Source organism: Apteryx mantelli, chromosome 8, assembly GCF_036417845.1.
Source record: "Apteryx mantelli isolate bAptMan1 chromosome 8, bAptMan1.hap1, whole genome shotgun sequence".
NCBI lineage: Eukaryota > Metazoa > Chordata > Aves > Apterygiformes > Apterygidae > Apteryx > Apteryx mantelli.
In genome coordinates this window covers 13,224,027-13,240,651 of record NC_089985.1, presented here as the reverse complement: position 1 = coordinate 13,240,651, position 16,625 = coordinate 13,224,027, and the positions used below count along the sequence as shown (strand labels likewise).

General features: G+C 49.1%; 1 pseudogene; it reads right to left on the bottom strand.

Moving 5' to 3' along the window:
- Positions 1-388: 388 nt before the first annotated feature.
- LOC136992542 (flavin-containing monooxygenase 1-like) lies at positions 389-16,513 on the bottom strand (annotated as a pseudogene).
- Between the last annotated feature and the right edge of the window lie 112 nt (positions 16,514-16,625).

Genomic DNA, 16,625 nt, shown 5'->3' with positions numbered 1-16,625 from the left:
TGCAGGTCATGTCCCAGGTGCCTGTTGGTCAGCCCAGTCTGGACAAGGAGCTTAGCTGGAGCTGCACAGGTGTGCTTTGCAGAGCAAGTTAGCGAGCAGTGATCACACCAGCAGCAATGCGGACACATCAGAGAGGAGCACAGCGGTGAAAAATGCTGGGGGGAAGGCTGGCATCAACAGCTTCATCAGCTAAACAGGCCTGTGAAGATGAAGCTGGAGAAGAGAGAGTTTAGTGCTATTGGTTAAAGTTTTAAACTTGTTCTCCTTGTCTGTTGCAATCCCTTTCATCCTATCCCACGAGCGCCGTGCCCCAGCACGTCCTATGGAGCTGTCTGATCTGAGATTACACTTCCCAGGACAAAAAACAGGCTTTTAAATCACATCAGGGCTACTGGAAACCAAAAACCACTGATGCTATGAGCAGGAGAAACCCAAACACAGTAAGGAAAGAAGGCCAGACACTGGAACAGCCGCTGGTGACTCATGTTCTTGTTGGCTTTGTGGTCCGGTCCCACTGGGTGAGGATTGCCTGTCGCGCACCGTCCCAGCACCTGGGCCCTTGCAGCCAGAACTGGTAGGGGTGCAGGGGCTGAGGAAAATGGAGAGGGCCAGCTTGGGGTCTCTGAAGAGCAGTGCCAGCACGCTGGGCTTCACTCCAATGAAGGAGGCAATCTCGTCTGAATACACCAGGCAATTGATTTTGTGGACTTCATAGAAAAGGAGGTGGGGGAGAGACTGGTGTCAGCTGGGTTGGCAGAGAGAATGGAAATCACGTACTCTTCACTTGCATTATTATTACATTTGAACACAATTGGCATCCTCTCAGTAAAGGACTGGGCATGAAGAATGGGAATGGAGGGCTGTCTGGTTGCAACTCCTGCCCAAAACAAACTGAGCTTGCATAAAGCAATACTGGTTCTGGTCTACACCTTCCAAGCATGCATTGTTCAATTATTCACTTCACAACACAGAAATAGCATCTGGAGGCCCATGTTTACCTTGATGGACTTTTTACCATATGACTTTGTCAAATCAGGTTCTTTTTTTTACTAGTTTTCCCTTTCCTTTCTGCGCTGAAATTGTGCTCTGCATGAAAAGTAGCAAGTTTGCCTCAAATTCATTTCCACTGAGTTTTGTGAAAACGTATGGAGAATTGTTTCCCATTTACTATCTCTGCAGAAGTCACAGCTTCATGTCCTACCTTTGTCTGGCTGAAAGAAGCCATGCCTGTTTAGTCTTGCATTGTACAGAAATTATTCTGTGCAATTGGTGGCAATTCTCTATTTCCCTCTTCTATATCTTTTCTACTATAGCGATCTAGGTGAATGATGGATTAATATATCTCCTTATTTCATGATTTCATCTCATTCATTTCCTAATAATTAGCCTTTGATTTGACTTTTTGACTGCCTAGAAACCACATGCAGATGTGCTTAGAGACCTATCCACAATGACTGAGTTCTTTTCTGAGACATGAGACTTAATTTACTATGCACATACAGGTCAGGTTAATTTTTTCCTGCTGAATTACTTTGCCTTTATTACCATCAATTTCTCTGCCATTTATCCCTCAGTCCCTAGGAATCACAGGCTACTTTCCCAACTCTCCAGGTAAGTCAAGACTATGCAGAATTGACAACTTCTTGTCACCAACATGCAAAATATCAGTGTCAAATTCAAAGGTTACATCAGATCTCTTCAGTGCAAGCTAATAAAACCTTGGCTGGATCTGGGAATGCCCAGCTTGCCTCCACTATAAATACAGGGAAGAGCCGCAGAGTTTTTGAGCCTGCATATTTCTGCCTCCAAAACTCCAGGGGCTTTCGATCCCCCAGAAGGCCTTGAGGACTGTGAGGACTGGCTTACCATTGGACTTAATTTTTCTTCTCCATTGCTTCATTCTCCATGGCAAACCAAGGAGGCAACTGACACAAGCCTAGAAAACAGAGGAGAGCACCTTGCAAAGTCTAACTTCTGGGGAGACTTGTGAACTCATTTAGTGATGCAAAATATGGGAAGACCTTCCCCAGAAGGGCAGGAATACTTGATCTCTCTGATCTGGCTCAGCAGTGGGGAATTCTGCCTGGGACCAAGTCTGCATGTTAGTACAAATTCACTAGTACTTTATCCTAGTCTTACAGGTTAGTGCTGTCAGGTCATCAGGTGATGATTTGGGGGGCGGGGGGGGGGGGGGTGGTGAGATGGGCTGCACAAGCCCCAGAGTACGGGCCAGTCCCTAAGAGAAATCCCAGTGCTTTCCAGCACTCTGTGGAAGAGTGTTGCCACAGCACCCTGCACAGCAGCCCAGTGGGAGTGTGTTTGGTTTTGTGTTTTTGTGTGTTTTTTCCTTCTTCTTCTTCAAAACATCACTTCTGTGCTTTGAGCTCCATCATCCTGTCCTACAGCCTGAGTTACTTGTGTGGACATCTCCTGCTTTCTTCCTCTGTTCATCCAATTCTTTAAATCTACTCTTTTCAGAGCTCTTCCATGCTTTAAACCTCCTTCCTCCTCTTTTTCTGGGGATCCTCTTAGGAAAAACTCCTCTAGCTGCTCCTGGAGTGCTTTTTTTCTGACCACCTAAGAGGGCTAGTGCTCACCTTCTCCAGCTGGACCAGGAAACCCCTTCCAGGGGTCATCACCAGCACTGTAGTCTGGGGTCAGTCTGCATGTTCCCACATGTGCAGCTTTCATGCCTGTGCTAGTCTGGCTCTGGCAAGGAGCAAAGGGAGCTCTCCCCATCCGCCTGCAACACAACCCCCTTGAGACCACGCTGAAGGGAAGCCACCTGAGAAGTACCTCTTCTCCGACTGAAGGCCATAGCTTTCATGCTTAAACCACTGGTTCACCCTGTAGCTAATCAAGCCCCGTGTGAGGGCCCTGGGAGGCTGTTTCTAATCAGGCTCATAAAGCAAGTGTTGAAAACCGTGTCCCATGGGTAGCCATGGTCAAATACGTGGCTGAGCACCCAGGCACCTCGGCCAGTGCAAACTGTCACCTGGGAAATAGCAGAGAATCAAAAATTCAGAAGATGAATTTGTTTCTTTGCTTGTATAAAGTAACCCCAGACAAAGCACAGCACAAGATACCTACACAATGAAAAAGCTGCAACAGCATCTTTAAGATTTGCTGGCAGCAGCAGATCAAGGTGAAACAAGAGAGAACAGAGCAATCGCCTTTCTTTCAGGGAAGGTTCCCAACAGAGAAATATAGACCCAGAAATACTGTTCAGATACTGTGCAGGGCGAATTCAAAGAGAGGTTCCCAGATCACTGTTTGCACCCCGTGGCTGTGCACAGCAAAGCCAACATTACCTTCCCTGCACACCCCAAAGCAGTCGGCACCGGTACCTTTGCAGCTACATGGCTGGCCTCGGCAGCAATGTCCAGTCCCGAGTTCCCCATGCCGACCACAAGGACTCTTTTCCCCTGAAACATGTCTGGATGCTTGTACTGCCGGCTGTGAAAGTACTGGCCTTGAGACCTCCTGATGCCTTGGGGAAAAGGAAAAAATGTCTTAATTGCTTTAGCAAACACACATCAGTATTTGCAGTTTTCATAGAGACAAGCGGTATAGAAACAATCCAGATGGCAAGAGCAAGGAATTCCTATCAGTGACCACCAGGGACATGGAGAAGTCCAGCTGTCCATCCTACATGCATAGAACCAGCATTTCCATTCCAAAATGAGGTCCAGGCTTTGAAAATCTGACGTATCAGCCCCCAAAATGAGCTTTCTGTGGTAGCAGAACAAAGGAATCCCCAGCTTCTTGTGGTCTTCCAAGGAGGTTAAGGGCACATTGGTGCTGCACAGTGGAGTCAGCTCTGAACCAGGCACGTTACCTACTTCGGAGGGTAGGAATGTGCCTACGTCCCAGCATGGGACTTGGAAGCACATTAGGTGCAAGAGCTGTGCTGGTGTCATCTTGGGATTCAGCCTCTATTAGGTGGGGGCACAGAGGTTCAGAAGAGCCTGCAAATCTTTTCTCCTGTCCTGAGAGTGGCTTCAAAAGTACTTAAAAAAGGCAAAACCTTTGCTAGACTGAGAACTGGGAAAAACTCATCACTGCTGTGAACAGATACAGCCCCATGAAAGATCATGGAGTTTTACTGAGGGGAAGCTGTCCCATCTCCTATACTGTGCAAACAGCTTCTCTGAGCCTAGGGGCACCACCATCCTGCCTTGGAAATTTGCTCTAACATGATCAGCACCTGCAGGAGAGGCCGCTGAAGCACAAGGACTTATTATCGCTGTTTGCGCCTGTAGTTGTGACAGCAGGAAACGAGCACAGGAGAAAAAGCAGTTTCTTTAGGAATCTCTAACGCTTCTCCCCAAACGCAGGGGAGCACTTAACAGCGACCCAAAGACACGCGGTACCGGGATGCAGTGCAGCGGGAGGGAAGGCTCCGAGAAGCCGCCGCTGCAGACCATCGCGGCGTCAACAACATGCGACGCCCACGTCCTGCCTGCCTCCGTGACGACGTCCCCCTGGCTGGAGGCGGCAAGGTCGGGTGCCTCCTGAAGGCAGGTGGCGGGCAGGGTCAGCTGCCGTGAGACCAAACCGTCTGGCCCCCGTCTTTCCACCCGCGTGGCCGTTCCCTTCACCGGCACACTGCTGAGATCAAGCATCTTTAAGTATTCTCCATCTCCATTGGTTCGGAGTCAAGCTGCCTGTGCTTAAAGGCGGCCTGGTTAGCAGGCTGTAAAGCCCTGTGCATGACCCCGAGATATGCTTGGTAAATATGTAGTTTAGCCCTAAATTGCTGCCAATTTTTGTTTACAGCTGTGTCTAAGCTCTCCCTCCTTATCAGTTGTGCAAATATTTGTATTTTAGTCTTTGGAGACCTGCCAGTGCCTTTCTTAAAAAAGAAAAAGTGTGTATTGGGGCTTTACACAGTGCACAGTCTTTGCATCAGTAAGCTGGTCCTATCCCCCGGCCCAGGCAGAAAACAACTGCCTATTCACCAGAAAAAAAAATTTCAAGAGAAAAAATGGAGTTGGACACAGCTTTTTCTCTACAGCATTGAATTCCCCGTGAACAATTTCACTTTTCAGCAGAAAGTCAACACCAAAAGAATACTTGGCTTTCCAGATTTGAAAAGAAAATTTGATTTTTTTTCCCTTCTTAAGTGCTAGTTTAAGCTACTCATTATTTTGCTTCAGCTAACCCTGTGCATGCTGCTACCACGCTTTCTCATGCAAGGGGATGTGACAAGTAACCTCAAAAGTTTCTGACATGACTCCAACTGTGAGCCTGATCAGGCTGGAAATATCAATCCACAGCATTTATCCTCTTATTTGCTCTTGGGCTGGCCCCCGGCCTGACATTGCAGGAGCCGCTTTGGGTTTTGCTCGCCAGCTCCCCCCCGACGGGCCCGTTGGATGCCACGCACGCCGTCTCCCTGCAAGCGTTTCCCGGTGGCCACGCGTGGGATTTATAGGCGACACAGGGAGCGCTTGTGGAGGCAGGGGAAGGGCGGCAGCTCCCTTGCCGAGTGGCCGCCCCACGGTGGTTGCACAACAGGAATTTGCCGTGGGAGGAGTGGCCAGATGCGGACAGCTGTGCTGTGTGTGGGCCAACATCTGCCGTGGCGCAGGAGCAGCAAAACGCGAGCTGGGGCAAAGCCGGTGGCCACAATGGCTGCAGGTGACTTGGTAAAAAAGGGTCATGGCATTTTTCTTCTTCAAGAAGACTGGAGCTGCACATGCAGGAACAGCAAACCATGGCTCGCAACGGCCCAAAGGACTCCCAAGCCCCTGGGCTGAGGGCTGGCTCCCCCCCAGCACCTGCTCTGTAGGAAGCTCAGTGAAACCAGAGACTTTTGGGGGCTGTTTTCACTTGCCTGTTGGCTACCTACCAAAAAGTAGCTGAAGCTGCTAACAGGCAGGAGGGTTTCAGCAGGACTTTGCCCCCGGAGCGCCGTGACCAGCCTGCCCCGGCATACGCGGAGGGCTGCGAGGGCAGCTCTCCCCACTCCCTCCTCCACGGGGCTCACCGCACACATGAAGGGATGGCCATGCCTGCAGTCATCCATGCTGTTAGCGGGCAAAGCTCTCCTTTGAGCTGGAGGCACGCTGCACAAACAGGGAGAGACCAAAACAGCCCCAAACAGACACATAGCAAAGTCATAAATACAACAAAATTGGAAACGGATGTAGAAATACCAGTGCAGAACACAGCAACACATGCCTCAGAAGTGAACTATCACACAAAGGGAGTGGGCAAGAGTGACTTAGGAGGAGTCTATACACCAGCTACTTAATATATTTAGGAGCGATTTGAGAGAAAGTATTAAATCCCTGCAAATGAATACAGATGGACACAGAGTCCATGGGGAGACTGCTGGCAGAGGGCCATGCCTTTAGCAACACAGCGTTCAGAGAGACTTTGCAATGCTTTTGCCACGAGGTCACAGTGAATATCTCACCAAGTGCCAAATCCCAATGCAAGTGCAGGGTTGAAACCTCCTTTTAGACTTTGCAGCATGAGACCAGGGAACAAGAGGAAAGGTGCCAGGCCCCACCAAGGCATTTCCTCCTGGAGGACATGCTCCTGGGACAATATGCCCAGACTTGATATCAGCTCTGAGGAGGATGCAAGAGAGTGAACAAAACCAGCTCTGTTGAAGCAGAGGGCGGTAAATAAAGCAGCTCTAGCCTCTGTATTTCATCAGAGACGTTCAACCTTTACTATAGCATAAGATGACCGATGCTAGGAAAAGCCATCTGCTAACAGTGTGCTTTTAATTCAGCAGTCATGGGCCCAAGATGTGCCTTAGCTGGAAGTTGAAACTAGCAGTGGAAATACGATGCACACTGGTGACACTGAGGGTGACACTGAGGGTAACAATCCCCAGCAGAAGCCTGCTAAACTTTGAGGTGGGCCCCATCATTTGGGCAAAACATGAAAACTGGCCTTAAAGCTGAAAGAGGAATTAATAGTTGTGCAAAGCACAGCAAGCTCCCACCTGTGGTCTGTGTGCTGGAAGCAGCCCTGCTCTCTGTAGACTGAGCTCGTGGGGTGGTGTATGGCTGTGATCTGCATGGGGGTCCCCAAGGGCTGCCTGGCCAAAGGGCTGGCGCTCACCTGCTTCACGAGGCCATTGAGGCTGCTGGTGCCACAGGGTGAGCAGGTCACCAGCAGCACAAAGGCTGTGGCTAGCCCCAAAGCCGTGTCCCTGCTCCGCAATGGGGCGAACTTGTTGCTTACCTGGGACACCTGCAAATGGGCCGATCCAGCTTGGTTGCGTTAGCAGGGCCAGGTGGTACCTGCAGGGACTTCCACTCCCGGTGTCACCAACATCTTCTGGGAGGTACAGAGAACGTGCTGGGAAATGCAGCAACCCCCTGGGGAGCTAGGTGCTTCTGGGAGTCCCCTTGGGCTGGTGTGACAAGGTCCTGCTGGCTTCCCCATCCTGCTCTGGCATTGGGGTTTAGCCACATCCAGCTTGTCTTTGCAGCAGGTCCTGTTTGAAAAGCTGGGTTTGGCACCTTCTCAGCTGCTTTACTGCAACAGAGGCGGCCAGTGTCTCCCAGCTGCACTCAGCAGCAAGACAGCGACACGGGTGCCCTCCCTTCCCCGGCAAGGCGTGCATGAGAAGACAGGGAAATACCCCCTTTTTTCTCTCCCCAAACTTATTTCTTGCTGACAGAGACAAGAGGTCACCTGCCGTATAGTAATACACTTAATTGAGTCAAATCCCTGTGGGAGAAAAGCAAAGCTGTAACTTCATTCCAGGGTGAATGAAAACCAAACACTAGGAATAAAAAGGGAATAAAGAGAGGCTTGTCCCCTGCGGCATAGGAGGGGACAGGACTTGCATTCCTGGTGCTGCGGCGGTGGTGGGAGCACATCAAGGAGGGCAGGTCATGCTGTAAGCTCTCCCAACACAAGGGTAAAGGAGCCGTATCCTTCTCTTTAACAGCCCATTTGGTTATTTACCCCATGACAGTGCCAATGAATCCCAGCCACAGACAAGCATCAGGTTTTTAGAGAGCGTTTTTTGCACATGCACTGCAGACAGACCCATGGCAGGATTTTCCCGAGTGGTCAGCAAGCTGTGGTAGCAAGTCAGAGCCTAAACTCTTTCAAAAGTACACCCAAGTACAATCTATGTCCAAAAGCTCCAGCCTGCCACAGTGCCATCTGGTGACCAGAATGGTTCTCTGTGCCCAAAGACCCTGTGATCCCAACCAGCCTTCAGCAGGTACATGATACCTTGCACCTGCAAAGATGTTTGCCAGCACTTGGCAAAAACAGTAGGAAATCCTTGAAGGAAAATATTTTGTTCCTTATCTGCTCCTGTTTCCTTGTGTTTGCCAGCAGACATCCAAGCATCTCACACAGTAGGAAATTCCTGCGCTCACATAGGCCTGCTGCAGCTGAGGGGAACTTCCCTGGGGCAGCATTAGTACTTTTGGGAGGTCAGCTCAGGAAAGCTGCCTAAAACAGTTGTGTGTTGGTGTGGCAGAGCCACTGGCATAGAAAAGGGGCCAGATCCCTTTGCTGCAGCCCTGGTCCTTGGATGAGATTGCTGCTGTCTGCAGCAGTGGTGGATCTGGCCCGTGGCTCCGGCCATCCCCGATAGGGGAATTCGGTCTCTTCAGGAGTTCGTGAAGTGCTTTTTGGGAATCAAGAGAAAGGCAGGCAGACAGTTAACCTGAATCTTTTTTGGTGGTATGGGCAGATGGAGAGATTTAGGGGCAAGCCATGCTTGCTAGCCTCCTCCTTACTGCACCCTAGAGACCCAGCCTTAGCCAGACGGTCTCTTGGGGATTTGTTTGTGGGGTTTAAAGCTTGGTTTTTGGTTGTGCCATGTGGAATTTTTAAGGTACAGAGCCTGTCTGGAGATGCAGGAAGGGACGTGGTTAGTTGTGCTGCATGGGGCAGTGGTAGGAACATGTCCAAACACCCAATGCCCAGGGATTAAGATTGACTTTCACGTAATCTGTCTCGGATCTGTGGGAATTTCCCTCCATGAAGCCTCCTGCAATGGTCTAGACTGGGTATACAGAACATTAAGTTATTACTGGAGATGTACAGTGTGATAGAAGGGATGTAATTACTGTAATTATGCACACGCATGCACATGCCTAGGGCCCTGAAAAGCCCTTGTAAACACGGAGTGAAATTCTGGCTGCTTTACTCACTTTTGCTGCTGGCGCTGCAGGGGACAGGATCCTGGTCCCTGCTCTCTGCCATCCCTGCCCCTCTGCAAACCTCAACTCTGCAGCAGGCTTTTTTCCCCACCCCCACTTAAAGCTGGGTGGGCAAAAGGAGGACAAACAGACCAAAACAACCCATTTGGTCTAAATGAGATAGGAAGGAATCCAGCAGGTTCTTGTCCTCTCCTGGGGAAAGGCACTTTCTCTGCAAAACTCTGGCACCAGTTTTATCACCTCTGTCTCAAGTAACACCTTGAGCTAAGGAGGGGCAAATCTACATTTCAACAAGTCTTAACACAGCCCGCTTCGCTGTTTTCTAGGCTTGTGTCAGCTGCCTTCAGAGCGTGTCACTGTGAAGGAAGTCTATAAGAAGAAAAACAGGTTTTCTTGATAAGGTGGTTCCTTTCCCTGTCCACAAACCCTGTGAGATCTAAGAAATGCAGAAAATGGGTCCACATTTTTCATCTGCTCCCATTATTCAGAGTACTGGGGTCTGAGGGAATCCCGTGTCCACAACACAATTGCACTCAGCCTGCACACAAGGGGTTTGAACTGCATCTCTCAGGTTGAACTAACGCAGCTGGGATATTTTGAGCGTCTAACCAAAGAGGTGTGCTCACAGTCAAGCACAGTAATTGTTCAGTGAAGGGAGGAGGCCTAAATTTTAGGAATATCTTATCCTCTTTAGCAAAATTTCTTTTTTTCTTGTCCAAATTCATTAAGGTTTGGGTTGACCTATAGTGATGTTCTTCAGGTGGATTCCCTGGTTATACTGATGAAATTGCACCCTTCATTGGTGCAAGGCCCGGCTTTCTGGAGCTCCAAGGACCCCAGACTGGCCTTCTCATCCCCTCCTACCAGTCCTGCAAAGTCCTGGTCACAGGGACAGGGTGCAACAGGCCATCCTCACTGGTGATGATGGGAATAAAATAAAACACACAAACCACTACACACGATTTCCTTGTTACACATGAATGTGAGGCTGCCCCAGCAAAGGTGGTTGTGCCCTCCCCCCCCCCCCCGCTTCTTCCCATGAGGCTAAGGGATGTGATGATACAAGGGGTGAAAGAAGGTTACAAGAAGCTGCTGTTGGGGGAAATATATTTTTTTCCTCTGTTTCCCAGAGCCTGGATTTTATCCTAGGAAACTTTGCTGTGCTTTGGAGTAAAGGTAGTTTCTCCAAGGCAAAAAGGTAATTCCCTGCTTAAAAGAGGACAAAAACCCTGCCACAAACAGCAGTTTTTTTCCCCCCCGAACTTCTCCGAAATGAAATACTTCCTTTAGTATTCTCAGTGCATAGAAGACACTCAAGCATTGCAGTAAGATCATAGGAGACAGACATTGACAGGACATTTGTGTTTCTTTTTTGTCAAAGTTAAACATGAATTATCTTGAACTTTTCCTGAAATCTCTGATGGACACCACTGTAAAGGAGACCCAAAGGCTGTGCAGACCCCTTGAGCAACCGGCATGGGCAGTAGCAGGTGGTACAGGAGAGGGATCCTATTACTAGGCAAGGAGGGCCCTGGGGGGAGGGCAGCACGTCTCACTCACACATCCTTAGCAAAACTTAACCTGATTTAGTATCAGGTCACCACACTTCCCATGCACGTAACCTGCAGACTCTGACAAGGAGACGCTACCACCCTTGTTAAACCTGTTGTCTCCTACTGTATTGATGAAGCTAGGAGAACCACAGCTCTTAATTTCTTAGCTTTGAAGGTTTTAAAAATGTAGAATTATGAGCTCCCCTGCATAGCTGCTTAAAAAGTGTCTTTAAAGGAACAACACTAACAGGTGCATGTCCACTTCCTTGCTCACCCTGTCTTTGTACCAGAACCCAAAGCAGGTAGACATGTATGATCTATCAAGTGCCATGGGAGATGTACCCAAATGACATGTAGGACTAGGAAGGGCTTTAGACTCTCCTCCTCTCTTGGCTCTTGTGACCCAGACCTGTGGTCTGTCTCTGTCATTACATATGTAATTAAAAAATAACTTCTAAAGAGACTGTCAGAGCCAACAGTATTTGCACTTAAAGATAGCACTTGTAAGCAAATGAAGAACAGCTCTCTGGAAAGCACATGGTTAAAATATGCACACACAGGCCAGAGGGTACCTTCCTACCACCCCTATCAGACAAAGCCATCAGTCAGCCTTCAAGAATTTTTAAAAAGTTAAATCAGCCAGTTGACACCCTTTTAGCAAACATTGGCCACACTTCTAACCCCTACCATTTAAAGGGCTCTCAATGCCTGCAGTCTCTGTAAGAGCCTCTTGAACTGAAGTGCTCCATACTTGACATTCCTGCTCCGCAGAGCAACACTCTTCCTTCTTGCAGACATACATTTCCACATTACACCAGGACACTCCAGACTCCCATCTGGAGGGACTACCTTTTACATATTTATTACCAGAAATAATAATTTTGAGAAAAAAACCCAACACCAAGCAATGTACTACTCTCACACCACTCACACTTGCCTTGCCGAGAAGCAGCCAGCATGAGCACTGGGGGAGTTACACCAGTTTATATCAGCTGACAGATCTTGTCTTGCTTCTAGGAGTTTTACCAGCCCGCAGGAAGCAGGATGAGAAGGAACCTCAGGAACAGCTGATCCATCTTCTCCTCCAGAGCAACTCTTAACTGACCACCCTCCTGTTTGCCTCACCTGTTTTCAAAACCTCCAGTGATAGATGCTCCAGCACCTCCTACACAACCTCATCCTTTCCTTCCAAGTAGCTATCAAATCTTCTCCTATCTTCACAATGCAGACAAGCTGATCAGCACATAGCTAATACCATCTGGCTATATTTGAGGAGATTTTGCAGCATTGTCTCTCTAGCAGTTTAAATGGGAGTTTCTAGATTAAACTGATAAATGACTTTCTCATGCCCTTGATTGGCTTGCTGATAGGTCTAAAAAGCTGCCAAGCACTCACAGGTGGTCCTGGGGGTTTGGAGCTGCTCAGTGCTTGTGTAGATTAATCCCACTGCCTGGTGTATGCTCTTTCTACATTAGAACTTATTCCTAAAACAAAATTATCCTGCACCCTACAGAGTATTGGGTTGTTTCTCTACAGACTTGACACACACCTGAGGAGATCAGAACTGAGAGAGGTCAAAGACCACTACAGCCAAGGCAGCCAGACTGCAAATAGGCAAACATGAGCTAGAGCAATGGCTTGGGGAGCTGCCCACCAGCCGTGCCATGGTGTGCTGGATGATTCTCCCCCCAAGTCAGGATGACATTTCGGGCTTTCTCCCATCTCCTCAGCCTGGCTGGCAGAGCTGGAAGGGGCTGCAGGGCCCAAAGAAAACGTCCAGGACCAGTTCAGGATCTGTCTGGAGCAGCTGTGGATGCCACAGCTCTTCTCCCATGGACTTCCTGAGCTGCAGGGGTGCAACCTGCTTTTGGCCATTTGTTTAAATCCAGGTTTTATCTTTGAGCAAGACTTTGTTTCTATGGAGATGACAAAAACCATCTCTTCCTTTCTATTTACCGCAATGTGGAAAAATGTAAGGGTGCAAGAGAAGGGTTTCCTAAAATTCTTGCATGAACTGCAATCTCTTCAGCTTTTTCACATCTACAGATGTTCATTTAAGCATTTTGCTTTTAACACCAACATTAGAAGTTAATATGTTTCCCACACTGGGTCTGAGGCTAGGTCTAGCTTTCGGCTTATAACACATATTGGTCACAAAATGCAACAGAACTGACAATGGTAAACACGTAATAAAAATATTTTTCCTCTTACTGAAAAAAAGATGTGGCCTGAAACAGAACTGGCATTGGTTTGCAGGACATATAAACCAGGATTTTCATGCTCTGTGTTTCACCATCTTGTACTGACAATCACCACTGTATCTTTTTGCCCTGGAGATGTTTTGAAAGATTGCGGCATTGCATGGCAGAGCTTTGGTCCTGAGGGCATATGGAGAAGTAACTGCTAGGGATGACTGCCCTGGTGGAGACCTCTCCTTCAGCTCTGGAGGGACTCCACAAAGGTGCAGGACACAACACACACACCTCCTTGGCCCCTGGGGAGAGTTCCACCACTACGTCCAACCCCAAATTCGCAGCCCAACCACCAAAGTGGTCTTCCATTCAAATTCGTCAGGGGTCTTGTGCTGCTGGCTGTGGAAATTCCAGCCCTTGAACTCACTCAATACCTACAAGGAGAAGGGAAGGAAGGAAGGAAGGATTATTCAGGGCATTTGGAGCAACTTAAAATCTCTGGATATCAGGATTCAGACTTTGAGGGCCAATTATATACTGGGTCAGGAGATGGAGGAAAGGTGTTGAACCCTGGCAGGCAGCTGGGCTCAGGGATCTGTTTCATTCCTTGCTTCAGGACCACTGCATTACAGACCTGCCTTTGCCCGAGCTTAGATGGTTCATAAGAAACACATCCATTCTTGCAAAAACCTATCATCTACAATATTGCTTCAGCCAAGAAGGGAAAAAATGTAGTATGCAAGTTTTGCCGGAAATCATGCAAGTGACCTATGAGCACTGTTGAAGCACTGTCTTGCTGCTGCTGCTGCTGCTGCAACAGAAATTGGAGCCACTGTTCTCTAAATATTGCAAAAGAGACTCATTATTTTTTGGCAGACATTTTAAGATGACTGGGAGTGTTTGCAACACACAATGCTTCTGCAGAATACAGTCACATAGAGATGAGACCGTCTCAGAAGCACATCACTCCTCACCAGGCCCCTCTACCCCAAACAGAGTGCAATGCACAGACTGAAAGCACAGAAACCGCATCTAAGTGCCCCATTTCCCAATGTCATGCACAGTATGTGTACAACGCTGCTGCTGAGGATGGCAGGGATACATGGGGAAAAATTTTGGTTTGTTTTGCCCAGCTGGGCACGATTTTGCAGTAGAACAACATGAAACTTGGGAGACAAGGAAGTCCTCAAGCAAATAGGAAGAAACGGGACACAAGAATTGAGCACCCACACACTCATGAACGACTTCCAATTTCTTTGAGGATGTTCTTAGAGCTGGATTCCAGTCCAGCCTGATTTTGTAACAGTGCATTTAAGACATTTTCAATGCAAATCCTGCCCTTGAAGATCACACTGGCTTCTTCAGCATAGTTTGTACTATGCAAAGTCACAGCCTTGCTCCAAAGGACTTTTCTGGCAGGGTGATGGGACCGGTGTGAGTGTCAGTCCATGCCGTGCAGCCAGCGAGATCGGTTTGCTAACACAAAGGGACGTCCCGCCACGGTGCTCGCATGGTGACGGATCAGTCTCCCTGTATGCAAGGCGCTGTTTCAGCGGCAAGGAAAGCCCGGATTACCAAACACCCTCCATGTGCAGGGAATCTGCCCCTGCTGCTTTTGACAGAGCTAAAACCGCCAAGTGAAAGGGTCAGGCAGGAGGGCAAGAACAAGCCAAAGGCAGTAGTTTTTGTGAAACTACAGCACTCATTGCTGTTTTTTTAAAGCACTATGTGGCTTTCACCAAGGTTTAATGTGGTAGCCTAGACTGCAAGTAGTTTGTATCTATGCCTTTGCTGTGAAATAGCCTCAAACCTGTCCTGACAAAATCTTAGCCTTGTTGCTACCTTTACTGAACGATTGCTATCAGGATCAGATCCCCAGATCAAACAGCTGCGGTGTATGTTAAAAGGTTTAAAGCCTCCTTCTGGGAGGGTTAAGGGAGGAATGACCCAGTGCTGGGGAATCATTCAACTGCGGCCCTGTGGCGTTTGTGCAAAGAGCCAGATGCAGCAGCTGCGCGCCCAGCTTAGCCGCGCCACGTGGGAAGCAGGACTGGCACCTACGGAGGGGCTGGTGCTAGCCGGGTTGTTTGGGCTGTTCCTCTTCCCCAGGTGGTGGGGGATGGTGCCTTGCCACCCTCATAGTGAACCTTCATTTGCTCCCAGCCAAAGACAGGCGGGAGGATTTGGGTTTCGGCCTCTCCGAGCAGGGCGCAGCCTCCTCCAGGCCGTGGGCCCGGTGGCCAGCAGCCCTGGCCAGCTGCGCACGAGCCAACTGCCTCCCATCTTCCTGGTGTACAGCTGCTTGGCTGTTATCCTCCTGCAAACAGCCTCCCCATCTGGCACATATGCGACTTGTTAACCCTGTTGCTAGACAAGTGCTTGTAGCAGCACTCTATAAACAGCTTTTACCTCAGACGGGTTCCAGTGGGACATATGGATCTATATGGTGACCAACACGAACCATCACAGCGTCAAAAACGGCTGATTCCTGCTTCCCGTTAGTCTCAGTGACAATAACCCACTGACCAGTGGTTGAGAAGTCCTGGCTTTTTTTTTTTTTTTTTAATGCCGGTGACTGTGGTCAAAAAGGAAGCGGCTGCAAATGCATCAGTACGTAGTCCCTGCACGATGCCGATGCCAAACGAGCCGATTTCGGAGCTCAAGGAACGGCTGGCGGCTCTGCTTCGCACTCTAACTTGCCTTAAAATAGCCGTCCCAGCTGCGAACAACGGGCCAGCCTGGGCCCAGCTGGCTCGTCCCCTCGAACGGATGGGCATTTCTGGGAAGCAAGCTTTTGTGGTCTGCGCAGAGAGCAAGAGCGCAGCCCTCGGGCGGCACAGGACGGGGTGAGCAGCTCCCCTCCGCCCTGGGTGGCCGCGGTGTGTTGCCTCCTGCCATTAAAGCAGCTCCGAGCTGCGGGAGGCAGCCTGGGCTACCAAACCAGCACGTGCTAGGTGGAGCGCTTGCTCCAGCAGAGCAGAAATAATTGCCTTGGCATTTGGTCTGCAGGACACCGTGCAGGTTTGCTTTCTTTTCACCCTGCAGCTGACCTTGGTGTTGGCACCCTAAAGCCTTCCAACAGTAGCAATGTCAAAAAAATTCTGTCTGGAAAAGCCCCTTTTTGGAGCAGACTGGTGATGGGTGAAAGTACCACATGCAGTTATTGCTTCTACACAAGTGAAATAATTCTTTGTATGTGTAAATAACAGAACGAAGTAGAAGCTGGTGTAAAAGGAATCCCGGGGCACATGTCTCTGTTCTGCAAAACACTAACGGGCAAGCGCCATGCAGTGGGGGATGCCCTTCAGGTGGGGGTTTTGGCCCCAGGGTAGATTTGCAGAGCTTCTGTGAACCCACCTCTCCTGACATTGTAACCTGGCTCCGGGTTTGCACACTGCATAGAGGGACTTGAGCAAAAAAAACAAAAAACAACAACCCCCCCCCCACACACACCTTTTTAGCTCTAGAGTTTTTTTTTAGTGTGACTCGCCTTAACCCTGATGTGCTTCAGCAGGCTGAGTGCCTCGCATACCTCTCCAGCCACTCCAGGAATGTGGTGTTGTGCAAGAAGTTTGGACAGTGCTTTCATCTCTTTGAAGATATTAGCGGTCATTGACTTGTAAATACTGGCCCTGCCCTCCTCTACCTAGAAAAGAACAGGTCAGTGGGTATGAAAGCACAATTAGAAAGTGGAAATATCCACCTGCAGCTGGCAGCAGTGGGGA